This window comes from Haliaeetus albicilla, chromosome 6, assembly GCF_947461875.1.
Source record: "Haliaeetus albicilla chromosome 6, bHalAlb1.1, whole genome shotgun sequence".
Lineage (NCBI taxonomy): Eukaryota > Metazoa > Chordata > Aves > Accipitriformes > Accipitridae > Haliaeetus > Haliaeetus albicilla.
Genome location: NC_091488.1, coordinates 31451485 through 31466962, shown reverse-complemented (window position 1 = coordinate 31466962; position 15478 = coordinate 31451485). Strand labels below are relative to the sequence as shown.

Below are 15478 nucleotides of genomic sequence, written 5' to 3'. Positions count from 1 at the left end.
GAGTATTTCCACGGCACCTCTCTGACTGGCTGATTTGACCTTTTCAAGCTTCAGCTTGCTTTCTGTATCTCAAAATGAGATTGGATTTGAAGACTTTAACTTGGCTAATGGCAGTCAAATAGCTTCCATCAAACTCTTTGGCTGAAGGACTCCTAAAAGAGCTCCTCCGCAGCGGAAACACCCCTCTAGCAAATTCAAGCCTACAGACAGCAGGCTTGCTTTCCTTAGGAGAAGTTTGTGAGCCTGCAGGTCTCTGGTTTGGAAACCACTTTGGCATTATCCAGACGTGCTAGCCAGTCAGGGTGTTGCTGGTTCAGGCCATGTTGACACAGGAAACCCACTGTGAAAGGAGCGGAGGTGTGGATTTAAATCACAATAGCCCTCCTCTGGGTTGTGCTTCTTTGCCTCCAGCTTGTGTGCACCTTGGCTCCTTCCCTTCAGAGGTACCAGCTGAGCCAATTTCCCAGGTGAAGCCCCATGGCCTGGGTGCAGCTGCTCATTTAGGTGCCTGCTTTTCCATCTGATATCCATGAGCAGCTGGGAGGTAGATGCCCGAATAATTTTTTTCTATTTTTTTTTTGTAGTTCCGTGATTTGCCTCAGGTGTCCAAGTTTGCGGTTCCCCCTTTAGTTTAAACATGACTGAGTCAGTGCTGCTGCTGTAAAGTCACTTCAGGGAGTGAAGCCCATTGAAAACCAACACCCAGTGAAAAAAGTGCCTGGGGGCAGGGTGGAGTTGTGGCAGTCAGAGTTTTCAGCTGGGTCACTCTGCCAGAGAGCTGCACCCTGTGGAAACCAGCCCCCGAGCTGGGGTCCTTACAGGAGAGCTGTTAGAGCAAGTGAGAGTACCTGCGTTAGCTGCTGGTATGGGATGCAGCACCACGGGATGGGGATGCGGGCGAACGTAGCCAGCGTGTCCGATGGCTGGGTGGCAGGGAGCTTCTCTCCCACTCTTCCCGGGGGCTGGGGAGCCAGTGCCCTCCTTGTTTTAACTGTAGCTCAGCAGCTGCTTCGGTGGCCAGCCTGGGGCTTGCTGGGTGAGATGCTTTTGCTCTGTCCCACCCTTGCCACTGGTACAGGGCATGTAAGATTTGGGACTCCATAGGCACCCATGAATAGTGCTTTGAGGACATTGGCTTTGGGGCTTACGTGTGTCCAGGATGCTCAAGAAGATTGATCTAAAGTAACTTCTAGTGGATTAGTTAAATCACGTTATGCTCCTTCATGGATGCTTGCACTCAGGATTTGGGGCCCTAATTTGGTTTAGCTTAATTCACTTCTGAAAAGTCACTTGAGAAGTGACTTCGGGTCAGTTGCGTTTTGAGTGTGTGTATCTGCATAGGTGTTTTCTGTGGTTTAACCAAACTCTGACAGAAACTGAATTTTCCAGAGTGCCCCCTGTGATGACCTGTAGACAACAAGCCCTTACAGAGAGCCTCCCCTCTGTCTCCCATTCATGTGAACCAGTGCTGACTTCAGCCCTGTTGGACCCTGAAGTCCTGCTGGGGATATGGGCTCCTCTCTGCAGGGCTGGGTAGAACATGCACCCTTTTTGGTTTTGCCTATCATTTTAGCTCTCAGCTACAGGTCATGGGTTTTCAGGCCAGCTTTGTTGCTGCAGACAATATGCAAGAAGAGGTACATGGGACCTAAATGAGAGTTACTGTTCTCATTTTCACAGAAACAGAACCAAACCTTTTTTTTTTTCTTTCATCCAGTTATGAATTTTTAATTGACTCATTAGATTGAGTGGCTCTTTTTTGGCAGCAGCAAAGCCTGGAGGGAGGCAGGTTTGTTAGCATCTCTGTTCTGTTTTGTGTGAAATGGATGGGTTTGGAGCAGTGTTGATTTTAGACTTGCTGCTCTGGGAGCTTTGAATTGTTGTGTCCTGTGGTTTGAGGGAAGAGCTGAAGGAAGAGTCTCCCCTTTTCACCTAGATGATACTGCCCTGTGATGGGGGAGCTTGATGGGACACTGGTGCAGCAGTATATGGGGTGCTGTCTGCACTGGGACATCTCAGCTTGCAGCAGAGAAGCTGGGATGTGTCTTTGCTCCTGCTATCTGAGCAGGATTGAGGGCTATGTATCCAGGGCCCTGCAGCTGCTAAAAAATAGTGTTGTCAGCTTCAAAGATGTGCTGGTTGGATTTGAAAGTACATTTCTATACACCTTATGAACAGCAAGCATGGTTGGTTGTCCCTCTCCCATTTTTGATGTCTCCACTTGAGGTTCCTTTTCGTTCATTGAGATCTTGGCCGGGATCTAGTACCACTTTGAGGACCTGATGTCTCTGATAGCCTGGAGTAAGAAGTGCTCCCCAGGCACTTTGTGGGACTCTTACCTGAATTTGAGCGTGCAGCACAAGTGCTAATCTCACTGAAGCTAGGAATGAGGCCAGTAATACGGTTCAAGGGCCTTCTGCCATGGAGAAATGTGTATCAAGGCTTAACCTTTTTCACCAGTCTTCGAGTTCCTTCAGTTGCTTCAAAAATAAGTCTTTCTGTATCTTGCTACTCCTTGTCTCCTCCTGAGCTACATCACTGGGAAGAAGGAGTTATACCAGGGCTGCGACGTGTTGGGAGGAAGAATTTAGGACACCTCAGACTGAGTTGCAGGTGCTGAGGAAGGTGGCAAAAAAAAAAAAAAAAGTGCAGCTCTTTAGGATGTTGTGGAACTGCAGCCCTGTGGTTGATTTATGAAAAAAGGATTAGGCCATGTACAAAGTCTGTAGCTCCATAGTTTGCCTTCAGAGTTCAGTTCCCTGAGGCTGATATGAAATTGCTGAGGCTAGTTCATGCTCTTTTACTCAAGATGTGGGGGAAAGATTTTTAGAAGATCATGCGAGTGGCCTGACACTCATCTAACACCAGGCCTGAGGTAGATATTGAGGCAATATCTGCCATCAGAGGACAGAGAGGGACAAATCTGGAGAGCAACCCATCTTTGTTTAAATTAAGTGCGTCCTTCTCTAAGTTGACAGAGAGCCTAGATGTTAGACTTGGGCTAGGCAGCTGGTGTTGAGTGAAATTAATTCTTCCAGTAGTGGCTGAAGACTTGGCTGCTTTTGGAAACTTCCTCCATGGCACTCCTAAGCAACTGATGGAAATTCTGGCTTTGTGGTTTAATTGGGAAGACACTTGGGCATACTGAAGAGAGGAGTACAAAACTGGATTGATTAAATGGGATATCTGGGGACCATGCACACCTGACTGGCAATTGTATCAGGGTCCTGGCCTGCTTGTTCCTGGCTGTGAGAAGTATCTGGGCTGTTCCTTTGCTTTTTGAAGAAGTTAAGGACAGCAAAGAATTTGCAGGTGAAGGAAAGCAGCATCCCAGTAACATCGCATCACCACTGGCAGGACAGCAGTAGTTTGAAGATTGTCATTAGAATTATCACTTGTCTTAATAACTCTTGAAATATGGGCAGGAGAGGTTTCTGTGCAGTAATTTAAGTGGTAAAGCTGCAGGGGCACTGTGCAATCTGAGATGCTGGTTTGCGCTTCTCATCTTATGTTGATGGGTAAATAAACTTGTGTTTTGCTGTGGGGTAGAAGTGAGCACATGGCAGTTACTTCAGAGTGCATGAGTCACTGCAAATTTGTACTCCACTATATCTCTGCAATGAGTTGTTTGTGTGCCTGTACCCTTACCTAGATAAGAGCCAAGAGGCCCAGGTCTAACCTCTTCAGAAGCTTCAGACTTTTTATCTCAGTGGTTTTTTTATCTGTGCTCCCAAAAACATTGAGCTCTTTTTCAAAGTAAGTGGTTTGAGGGAAGAAATCAAGCTTTGAGGTTTTTCTTAAAGAAGTAGTGATGAAGCAGGAGAAAAGGTTTCAAAGCACTTGAGGAGGTGACAGCTCTTGTACTCTTTATTTTGAGGGAAGCAGTGTACAGCATCAATCCTAAACAAGTTAAAGCAAAAAGACGAAAGGGGTTTGGACAGGGGGGGAGACCACAACCTCCATGGTACCGCAGAATGGGAAGGAGCAATTTTGGTGCAGACTTGGGAAACAAGCAGCACTCAAGACACGGCTGTCTCTGTGGCAGGCAGGAGCTGCTGTGAAGCTGACGCTGCCTGCAGGGATCGTCACTGGCATCTCCTTCCTGCCAGGCTTAGGTGAAAGGGGGGCAGAAAGGATTTGTGCTAACTAGGTGCTATTCAGTGGCTCCCCTGTCCACCCTCTCAGCCTGGCTACATTTCTGTTCTCTGCTATTTCTCGCTGGTCTCACCCTGCCTGTGTAGGCTGGTGCCTTGATCTCTGCCCTGTTCCCCTGGGTCCTGCCTGGATGTGACAGTTCCCAGGGGCTAGGTGTGGTTTTTTTGGCTGTCAGCCCCATTGTGGTGAAGTTTCAGCATCGTGCCAGGCTTGGGAGTGGTGGTGGGCAAGGGCACTGGTGGGATGAAGAGCCAGCTGCCTCTCTGCCTGAGGTTAGTCTGGCTGCAGCTGTGCTCAGTGGGGTCTCGTCTCCAGACACTGAGCTGCCTGCGTCACTTGCAGCTCTCTGCAGACCAGAACTCAGTCCACAGGTACATCAGCCATGCCTTTAGGAGCGTGTCTTATAGGGGTCCTCTGTGCCCTTGAACTGTGGCACGTAACTGCGTGGCCAGCTGCAAGCCCCTGGCTGGGACGAGAAGGATAGCTGTAGGGTGTATCTGAGAGGATTTGGTGGCACAGGAGGTGGAAGAAAGACTTATGCAGCCCAGACACTTAGGACTGGAAGGGAGGGAGCTGCATGTGTCTCAGACAAGCATTCAAGAGAAGAAAGCAGGTCTCTCTTGTTGAACTTTCAACCAAAAATTGCCAGAATCTCTCTGTGGAGAGCTAAAGGATATGTAGCAAGCAAAAAAGAAAAAAATGAACTTTCATTAACCTGTACCAGCTGCCGCTGCTTGTTGCCAGCAGCTTTCCCTCTTCTTCGTCAAGTGCTACCATACGTGATCTGTCTGCGCACAGAGCAGGAGAAAGTCATGTTGCGGGTTTGCCATGTTTTGGAGAGCACCGTCTGCTCCTGGGGGGACTCAGGGCGAGAGCAGTCACTTCTGCTCACGTGGGGCACGTGGACCTCGGTGGCTGCTAGATTATTCTAGCTGTCAACTGGGCTGAAGGTGGCTTTGCTTGAGGGAGGTGTCGAAGAGAGAGGTGGCAGTCTTGCAGACAAGGATCTACTGGTTTTGATAGAAGTCTTTGGGGGCTCTTCTTTCTATGCTCCCTTTTTCTTCTCCTCCTCCTGAGAGACAGAGGAAAGTGTTTGTCACTGTACACAAGCAAGCAGCTCCTGTCCTGGGGAGGCCAGACTTTTTTGCAGATGAGCAACAACAGGCAGAAATTGAAACGACCAGTTCAGACTGCCCCAAGAGGTTGCACAGGCTCAGTCTCTGGAGGGTTTCAAGACCCTATAGGATCAAGTGCTGAGCAGCGTGGTCTGACCTTCTAGCTGACCCTGCTTGACCCTGTAGTTGCACTACAGACCCCCCAAGGTCCCTTCCGCCCTGAATTGTCCTATGATCCCATGATGAACCGCTTGGCTGCTGTGCAGTAGGAACCACTATTAGGCTGCAGTTTGGAGGGAGGGTGTTTAAGGAAAAGTGTAAAATAGTATATAGTGGTGATTTCAGTGCTAAACAATGGCATAACATTGGTGATCTCAACCAGGTGCAACCTATTGTACATCCCCAAATTCTTTTTTTCTGGCATAGTATTTGCATTTCATATGTTTCTTGTTTCTTTAGAGAGGTTGCAGGAGTTTGTCTCTATTGCTCTGCTCTGGTGTACGAAGGTAGGACTTGGAGATCCTAAGCACTGATGTCCTAATCTCTCTGAGGCCATCTCAGCAGCTTTGCTACATCCGTGAAGCAAGCGTATGCTTTATTTGGCCAAGCCATCAGTTAACCAAAGTGAATTCTAGGACTGGTGTTGCTGAAATTCCTGCTTTGTGAGTTACGTTCATCTTTGCCTGTTTGGGCTGTGCTTGTTGCAGTAATTAGCTCCCCAGAGGATTAAAATGTCCTTCACTTTCAAATTACCCTTTAGCTGACATTAAAAAGAAAAAAAAAAGAAAAAAATTTTTAAAAATCAAATACTTTCTCCTAGGTGGTCCTTTGCAGCTAGACACAGGGTAGTTTGTTCTTACTGTCCTCCTTTACATGCCTAAATCTCTCTGTAGTAGCCTTGAAAAAAATTTGACCTATGCTGCTCTGCTTTTTCTTTCTGTTCCTGCTATGGATGGAAAGGGAGTGTTTGTCTGTTAACAGGGGAGGAATGAGGAGGGGTAAACATATTTACCTCTGGCAGTTCCTACGGGCACAGTCTGGGGAATTGCACCAGCAAACCAGAGTACCCGGTTTCTGATGCTGCGGAGCAGTGGGGGGCTGCAGGCATCGGGTTCTATCACGCTGCTGACTCGCTGCGTGTCCCTGGGTATGGCGCTCTCCATCTCCCTCACCGTTTTCCAGCTGGTAAAATTAGGGATAATAGCATACAAGCCTTTCACAAAGTCTAAGCTAAATAATTGTGAAGTGCTTTGAGCTCCTCAGATAGTGGGAGTTAGAAACAAAGGCTTATGTTTCAGCTTTGCTGGGTAATGATGCTGAATAGGATTCATCTCCAGTCCTGCTTGGTCATTTCTGATGTCTTGAAAGTATAGCTGCTTAAGCTCACCCAATTTCGCCCTTGCAGAAGCCGTGAGGCTCAGAGGTGCTGCCAGACCGAGCGGGCTGGTGGTCCACGGTGCCGCGGGCAGGTGTGCGGGAGCCGGGTGCCGGCATCCCTGCAGCCGGCGGCTCTGGAGGTGGCGGGAGGGGCTGCTTCCTTACAGCCTGCTGAGGCACGGGCGAGCGTGAAGCCAGTCCATAGGCTCCATGCCCCTTCCAGATTTAAAACTGCTGCTGGTAAGAGGAAGGAAGGCACTAAGACCTGTTTAAATTTCCAGTCTTTTTTTTTTTTGTCTTTTTTTAAATCTTGGCTTTAGTCATATACAATCTGGCAATGAATTGCATGGGCTAGCTCTTCCAGCTTATAACAGATCGCTGTACCTGTCCTCGCATTGCTAGATGAGGTTCACTCATTGTTTTGTGTATCTTTATCTCATTCCCTGTTACTATATTTTCCTGCAAAACACTTCCAATTACTCCTGTTTTGTTGCAGTATGCCATCTCCTATTCTTTCCTGTTGGAATTGCTTGCCTAATTTTTAATTTCTTATTGTTGTATTATGTGACATCGCTTCTCCACCTCTGTCTGCGCAGGAGAAATGGAACAAATTTTAGGCAGACCATGCCTGAAAAAGTGGATAATCTATTGTATCCACTCTCTCTGTTCTTTGCTGTTGGTTTTTTTTCCTCCCTCGCCTTCCTGCTCTGTCCCTCAAAACCACGGGCAGCTTGCAGGTGTGACATGTTTTGTGGGGAGGGCTCTCAGTTGTGGAACTGATTCTTTTTTGGCCTGGTCCACCTACCCATTTCTCAAAAACCTGGTATTGGACACATTTGGGGCACATCACTGTATTCCATATGTTTTTCCTACATTGTCTCTTTTGAGGTAGAGGTACCTTAAAAATTTAGCTAGCGTGTGGAGAAGATTTACAAGAAGAGTACGTGTCGGTTTTTTATGCATGTCTGTACACTTGTACCTATGCATTGTAAGAAAAATTTTATTCTAAATTGCATTTCTAAAAATGTAAATGAATACGGCCTCAGGCAATTGCACAGCCCTCTGCTCGCAAATCTAAGCTGGTCTTTAAAATGAGCCTTCTCGCTTCCAGACTTTCTATGTCTCTTAGTTCTCAGGAAGGGAGGCGCAGAAGCCTGACTTGTCTTCAGACTGTAAAGAGCTGCAGTGTTTTGCTTGGGTAGGTTTTTGTGCAGCGCTGAGCCTGAATAGTAAAATCAGACCAGTCAGTTAAAATGATCCCTGAAAACTAAAGCAGTTTATCCTGCAAAAGCCTCTTTTCTGAAGGCTCGGAGTCTTGCCCTCTAGTCTGCTCTCTCGCTGGCTCCAGCCACGCTTGGCTCCAGTCGGGCGTCTCTCGGGTTGATGGGACTGCAGCACTCGCTCTTCTGCCGAGCCCTTTGCCTCTTCGGTGTCAGTGAGGCTGGAGGCTGCAAGGCTTGGGGTCCTCTGCTGCCCGGAAAGGAGTCGCTGCAAAAGCAACACTCTGGTCAGAACACATGCCCCTTTTGCTTGTCCTGCCAGCTCTTCTCATATGCTTTGCCAGTTCCTGGTAAAATGAGGTATTTGGTAATCCTCAATGTCCTACTGATTTATAGGATGCGTCCCAGTCTGTCCCTCTGAGAAGAGCGATTGGTGGTATAGGCTGTTTGTGTATATTGCTGTAATGCCTAGGTGTTATGTGCAAAGGTTTTAAACTAGGATAGAAAAATCTTTAGCTAGAGATCCTGGTGCATTTGAAGGCCAGCTCTACCACAGGTGGGTTACTCGGGACCCTAGGTTCGTATCTCCATCCTTTCCAAGAAAGTGAACTGAGCATGTGAGGGAGCTCTTTCAGGTCAAGCTCTGCTTGCTAATCATGGGCAACAAAAGGTCTTCTGGTGTTAGGAACAGTCTGGTGCCACCTTCCATCCTGAATTAAACATTTCCTCCCAATGTGCTCTGGGCAGTCCCCCGCCTCTCTTTTTTCCCCCAGGTGATCGCTTTTTCACTAAGTGGACAACTGAGAGAAGCTCTGGCAGATGAAAAAAAATACGAAGCACAAAAGGAGAGCCAGAAGGAGCTGGGCTGGGTCGGGCGAGCAGGTGGTGGAGCCAGCAGGCTGTAATATGGGCTGGGCAGAGCCTGGTACCTGCCTGCTACCTCCTGCGTGCTCGGCGGCTTTCCAGGGGCTGCCTCTGGTCTTATCAACCGCCTCGCTGGAGGGTGGCTGAGGGGCACCCATCTCTTCCCACCTGTGCCTCCCCGCTTGTGACAGGTACCGTCGGAACTGAGTGGCCAGCACAGCCTGGTGACTCTGTGGCACGGGGACCTGCTCCTGGACTCGCCAGCAGAGCCTGTTGGCATTTCTGGCAGTTTTGCCAGAATACCGAGTGGTGGGGGAGAGGCACGAAGTGTGCAGGTTTCTCTGTTTCTCTGCCTCCAAACAGTGTCTCAGCGTTAAATGGGGAAAGCGATAACTGTGAGCGCAGCTGGTAACATATGGCACCCGTCCCCTGCCTTAGCAATTGCTCAGTGAACTCTGAAAGTGTAATACAGTCCCTGTGGCTCCAGCCAGCTGCAGCGCTGAGAAATCCTGCAATGGAGCAGCCGTTACTTGATTACCAGCGAAAATTTCACATTCCACCTTGCCTGTTTTTCCTGCTGCCTCTCTGGGGAGGTTTTTGCTGTGCTTATTCCTTCCTCCCACTCCTCTTTTTTTTTTTTTTTTTTTTTTTTTTTTTTAAATTTCTTTTCCCTGGAGGACTGCTTTATTTGTGCCTTAGTTACAGCCCCTTAGACTTGGTTGCTCTGCATTTCTGTTGGTCTGCTGCCCTGAGAGGCAGGGCCAGCTGTTTCTGCTGTTGATGCTGATGCTTTTCTTGGGTCGTCTTGGAGAACAAGTAGGTCTGGTGGTGAACGATTGAGTCACCGTGTACCAGAGGGGAAGCGCAGTGCCCATTGCTGAACTAATCTGCTTCTGTGCCACAAAGCTGCATGCTCATTGTGGTGTGGATGCACATCTTTTTGTTGAAGAATTATGAAACAAAGTCAAACTTTATTTGGGGGCCAGTGCTCAGGCAAACCGCAGAGCAGCAGCAAACCCAGAAGCCTGGCAACATTACCAATCATACATCAGATCCTTTTTGTCCTATCAGATAGGATAGCACAAAAGTTGAAAGCCCGCTGCTGCCATCCGACCCCTGGGAGGGCTCAGAAGCATAAGTGGGTCCCCTCTGATTTGGGCTCCTTATCTGCTAACTTAGAGATGTTGCTATTGAGCATCCGGGGGGCGGATTTCTTCTGGTTCAAAGCATCAGACGGTCTCTCTTCTGCTTCTGCTGCCTGCTGGGGGGGGGGGGGCAGGGAAAGGAGAGCAATCCTTTGGTGCTCCAGAGGTAGGCTTTGGGTCCCAAGGCAGCCTATCCCTCCTCCTCCTCCTCCAGCCCAAAGCCCTGGCAGGACTGGCCTTTCCCCCTTCCTCCAGCTCCTGCCAGGCAGTACAGGGTTTTGCTTCATGTGCTGAGAAAGAAGCTTGACCTGTACTGGGACAGAGCTGCCCCTCAGTAGGGAGAAGCTGAGAGGAGAAATTTTCCATCTTGATTCTGTGGCTGCCCTATTGGTTTAGCCCTATAACAGTTTTACAATCTTTATCTGATATAGGTTTAAGAGGATTTCCCTGGGCGCAGTGGGATTATTATAAGTCAGAGAGCAGTCTCCAGCTGATATTCCTTCGGCAAGTATTTATTTTAAGTGGGTTTAACAGTATTTAATTATTTTTTTTTTTGCATGGGTTATAAGTAAATTGTTTATGTTATCAGAAAAGTAGAGCCTGGATAAAATGAAGAAATGTATTATTGCTTTCTGGGCTGGGGGTGGTGGAAGGAAAGCAGCAGCTGGAGGTGGGGAGGAAAGAATATAAAATAGTAATGTTGAGGGAAACATAACGTTATTCCACGCGGTACTGATTAGTAATACTGCCAAACAGCTGTTTATAGATAGGAGATGTAATGGGAAGGAGAGCTGCAAGGAACGTGAGAGTGCTGCAGGCAGCGCTGGCTCATTATTTGGGGAGGGGGTGGCTTTTACCAACCACGTATCTGCCCCCTGGGGCTACCAGAGGCTGTGCTGGGGCAGCCTCTAGGAGCATGGGGGGCTGGGGGTGTTCCCTCTAAGGGAACACCCCACTAAGGTGTTCCCTCCAATTTGAGGTTTTCATGCCACCTTCAGAAAAGAAGAGCAGTGGCGACCCTTGGCATTGGGAAAGCTGTGCTTGTAGGAGAAAAGTCTCCTTTCGAGCCATGTGCAGGCTGTTCCTTTATCCTCTCCCTCCCTCCAGCAGGCTTTATTGACGGCAGACAGCTCTGGGGCTGGATGTGTGTGCACACATCCAGAAGTCGTACTGGCTTAGCGAGAGCCGCCTTCTGGCCGCCCACGCCCAGACAGCATCCGTAGTCCTTGGAGTATTTCAGAGGATGCTAATGGGGTGGGATTAGCTGCCCCACTTGCCCTTGCCATCAACAAGAGACGTTTCTTGAGAGCCTACAAAGAAGAGCAAAGCCTGAGCTAGCCAGGCGAACCTGAACAAAGGCACTTTTGAATGCAGAGAAAAGTGTGATTTTACCCTCTGGCCCTACGGAGGCAAGAGGTGGGGCTGCTCTGCTCCCCATTTAAAATCTGAATGAGCCTCTGCCTTAAGGGATCGTCCTTTGCTGAGTTGGTACTAAATGGGCTAGATGCCCATCGGTGTCCCTGCTCTGTCCTGCTCGGGTTCCCTGACGCTGTGTTTCAAGATAATGCGCCCTTTAGGGCTTTATTCCTTACTGTGTACTAGTTATCATTTTAACCTAGGGCTCTGCAAAGAAATGTTGTAGCTAGGGATGCCTGCCTTGGGAGAGTGTATCACGGCAGGCAGGGTTTTCTGGACAGTGATGCCTCTGTCGTAGGCACAATGTGCTCTGAGCACTTAATTTTCTCAGACCCTGTCATTCTTCATTTTTAGCTACCTATTCAAGAGAGCAAGATTTTTTATAAAGCCATTCCTTACCAAAAGCATTTCACAACTGTAACTTGTAATGCCAACTTATTGAGGGTGAGAACATTTAAAGAGACCAGGTTTTTATGGCATTGTGCTGCTGCATGGAAACTAAGAGATTGCAAAGCAGCAGGTTACTTATCAGAGGGTTAATGTGAGGCTCTTGAGCCTTGTCGGCTGGAGAATTGCATCAGCATGCCACAGATGACCACAGGCGCTCTGGCAGTCTGTTGTCACCTTTTGAGTTCTCTCAGGTGTACCGATGCCACCTGTCCGCAGATAGGACTCCTTGCAAAACTGCAGGTGATGGTCATGCACAACGGATGGCCCACCTGGCACTGCGGCTGGAAGGTGGGAGCGCTGGCACAGGAATGCTAACCTACAGGGAAGGAAAAGCTGGTGGAGAGGTGGGGTTGCCAGAGGCATGGGCCGTTCATTTGGAGAGACTCTGTGCTTCGGAGGAGCTCCCTGGCTGCGGGTGCTGGCCAGAAGGGCCATCCTGAGAGGGGCAGCCACTCTGGGACAGTGCAGAGATGCACTACAGCCACAGGAATGCTTCCAGGCTCTTCCCTTCTGCAGCGATATCCTGGGCCAATGTGTCGCTATTGAGGGATGCTGCTCAGGCCACACGTGTGCGGTGGCACTGCAGAGCTTATCTAACGAGTAAAGTTAGGAGCGCTGCCCATCATCCAGAAAGCCCCGCTCAAGCTGTGCAGCAGCTGAAGCCCCGTGAGTGTCTGAGCATATCTGGAGGACACAGTGGCTAGCGCAGGTGGCCCTGGGGGATGAGCATTGCTTTGCATGAGGGGCTCCTGCCTCCGAGCTGGGTCCTGGGCTGTGGGGTAAGTTGAGCCGAAGATGGAGCCTTTTGGTTGCGGTGTGGTCAGGGGGAATCAAGGGGCTCCTGCCCTTGCTGGGGAAAGGGAAGGTTGTGGTCGTCCTAGTGCTGGACTAGGCAACGTCAAGAGGAGCAAATGGAGAGGCATGCAAGGCAGAGAGTGAGTGGGCTGAGGGAGACTGGAGGTGAGGGAGTTAAAAACAAGGGTGGGGGGGAGTGAGCTGAAAATGGAGCAGGAAGGAAAGCAGGAACAGCAGCACTGGGAAGGCAAGAGGAGGAGGGAGGGTGAAAGCGGCAGGTGGGAAGACCTTGGACAGGAGGTTTTGTGTCATGAAGAGCAGCAGGGTGTGTAGGAGGGTGGCATCCCGGAGGCGCTGGAGCAGGGAGAGCTGCACGTGGGGATGACCGGTGAGGGACTGTGTCTGGGGTGGAAGGAGCATCCTTGCTCCCTCCTGCAATAGGAGGAAGCCCCAAAGCTGCTGGAGACATGAGTCCCGGCCTCTCCATCTGGCCTCCTTCTGCAGGGGCCTTGTGGGGGCTCTTCCCCCACCCTTCCCATGTATCCTTTGAGTGCCCTAGATGCTGTTTCAGGCTCTTGACTCCAGAGCAGGCAATGCGGTTTCAATGCTGTCTTCCATCAGGGCCATTGGGATGCAGTAATTACCTTTACGCTACTGCCTCCTACCCTCTATTCCTCTCCCCTTGTGACTGGGAAGCCAGAGGCAGTGACGGTGCTTTGAGGAGCTTCTTCTGAAGTGACTTTGTGAGTCACAGGGGCTGGCAAGCGGTGGGGGAGGAGATGCTGGTGCCCAGCACTGTCAGATCATTTCGGCTCCCTTGTGTTTGTGGCCAGAGCAACGCATGCTGTGTGCGCATCCTTGGAGACATGGGGCTCCTCAGATCTCATCTGTTTCAAGACGCTCCTGCTGAGGGTCTGATGTGGATGGAGGGAAGAGGAGAGAAGGATACAGGACACCAGAGGCGTACTGGGCTGGGCAGCAGTGCAGTGGCTTTTGATCATGTCCATGCGGTCAGGCTTAGCCAGAGCCTGTTGCTGTAGATAAGCGCAGCGTCAGCTCAGAGTGCTGTATGGCTGCTGAGCAGCCTCGTGGCAGCAGTAGGATGAGTTTCTGTAGGCAGCCCTGTTGCAGACCATGGGTACAGGAAGATGGACTTGTCATCTCCTGTAGTATGTTCAGGCCACAGGATGCTCTGGTAGGGCTAACTGGATAACTGTTGACAGTTTGCACTAATAAGATGTTTTAGATGACATGTGTGCCCCAGGAGCCACCCGAGAACCCTCCGCTCCTTGGATCTCTCCCCGAAAGGCTAGAAGGTGCTTTCCATCGCTGCTGAAGTGTAATGGGTTTGAGCCAGTGGTCCCAGTCCTGTTACTGGTCAACTGAACTGATGCCCAAAGGGCCACCCGTCCTGTCCCTTATTATCTGCTGGTTGAAGTTGTCAAGACCAAAATGCAGATCTTCCTGTTGACTGCCAGGATGCAGCACTGCTGTTGAGTATTCAGGGACGCTGTCTGGAGCAGCAGGACAGCCAGCCTGCCAGTGAAACCTTTCTATGCCAGCCAGAGCAGAGCCTGATTAAGCTTATGAAACCTGACAAGATCACAGCCCAAGGTGTTACTGCTGGAGGCTGCTTTACTGGGAACTGTGTTCCCACCGCACCAGCATGAACGTTAGGGATGTGTCGCTTGAAGCCTGTCATGGCACACATCTAGCCATTGAGTAGGGAGCACGTGAAAGTCTCTTACAGTTCTTGGCCTGCCAGCAGCATGCAGGAAGAGCCTCCTGCCAAAAGAGGCACTGGCTGCATCTGCCTGCAAATGAGGAGCAGCCTCTTGTTCTGTGATGGGTGATGCCCCATATCAGCTTTGAAGAGGTGGTCCCCTGAACAAGCAGACGCTGGCCAGGACACAGCTCCTCCACCTCTGCAGGTCCAGCGACCCCTCCAGCTTGGCTGGTGTGTGTCCCCCCCCAAAATAATCAGGCTCTGTGACCTGCAAAGGACATCCCCACAGCCCTGCTGCTCCATCAGTAGCCTGTGTCACTTTGACCCCAAGCGAGAAGCTGTTTCCCGTTTGCCAGGGCATGGCAGTCGGTGCCTGAGGGTGCTGCGTGCTGCCTGCTGTAGGTCTGGCAGCTGGCAGAGCAGGGGCTGGTGCACAGGGCCTTGTGGCCTGCTCACCATCAGATAAAATAAACTCTAAAGCAATGCATCCCATGGTGCAACCTGAGCAGGAACCTACCTGGCTCACCACCTCTGCCGTAATAGCTATTGCAGGGATCTCCATGCTGCTTGTTGTGGATCTGCATAAAATCAGAGGCTTATATTTCCTAACAATCGGTATTTCTCATGCAGGCGCTGCCCTTGTTCCTGCTGCTCAGATTTGTGTTCGTCTGGGAGAAGCAGCAGCAGCTTCTTTAACAGACTAGCTCTTACGCCTTTGTTTCCTTCAGTCCCACAGGGTTAATCTCCTTCTTGGCACCTGATTATTTGCCGCTGCAGGGAATGCACATGGGTTTGCCGGATGCATGTTTGAAATTCTTATTTTGCTGGCTTTAATCCCCGTCTGGGAGCTGTGGCCAGGTCCCAGGGGCCAGGGGTGGATTAATACCTGAGCCCCCACGGGGCCAGAACCTGCTCCTGAGCAGCTCTGTCGCCTCTGCCTCTCTCCATGGGCCGGTGGCTTTCAGGTATCTCCGAGGGAGGTACTGTAGTGCATGGACCCCTTCCCAAACAATTATTAAGCGTTTTGTGTTCCCTGCGAGGCCGGTGAGCATCGGTATTGCCGGCTTAGCAGCAGGCCAGCTGAGAGACAGGGATGAGGGCTCCCAGGGCTGCGTGCTCAGGCGAGGGACAGCTCGCTGTCTCCTGCTCCTGCCATGAGCTCCTCTCCTCCACCTCTGAAACACGGCTGGCACAAACATTGCTATACCCCTGTGA

The 15478-nt window shown here is 50.2% G+C and overlaps 1 protein-coding gene across 4 annotated transcripts in view; it reads left to right on the top strand.

The window, feature by feature from the left end:
• The window catches only part of IGSF3 (immunoglobulin superfamily member 3), a 100747-nt gene that overhangs the window by 29789 nt on the left and 55480 nt on the right, over positions 1-15478 (top strand). The window lies entirely within an intron of this gene.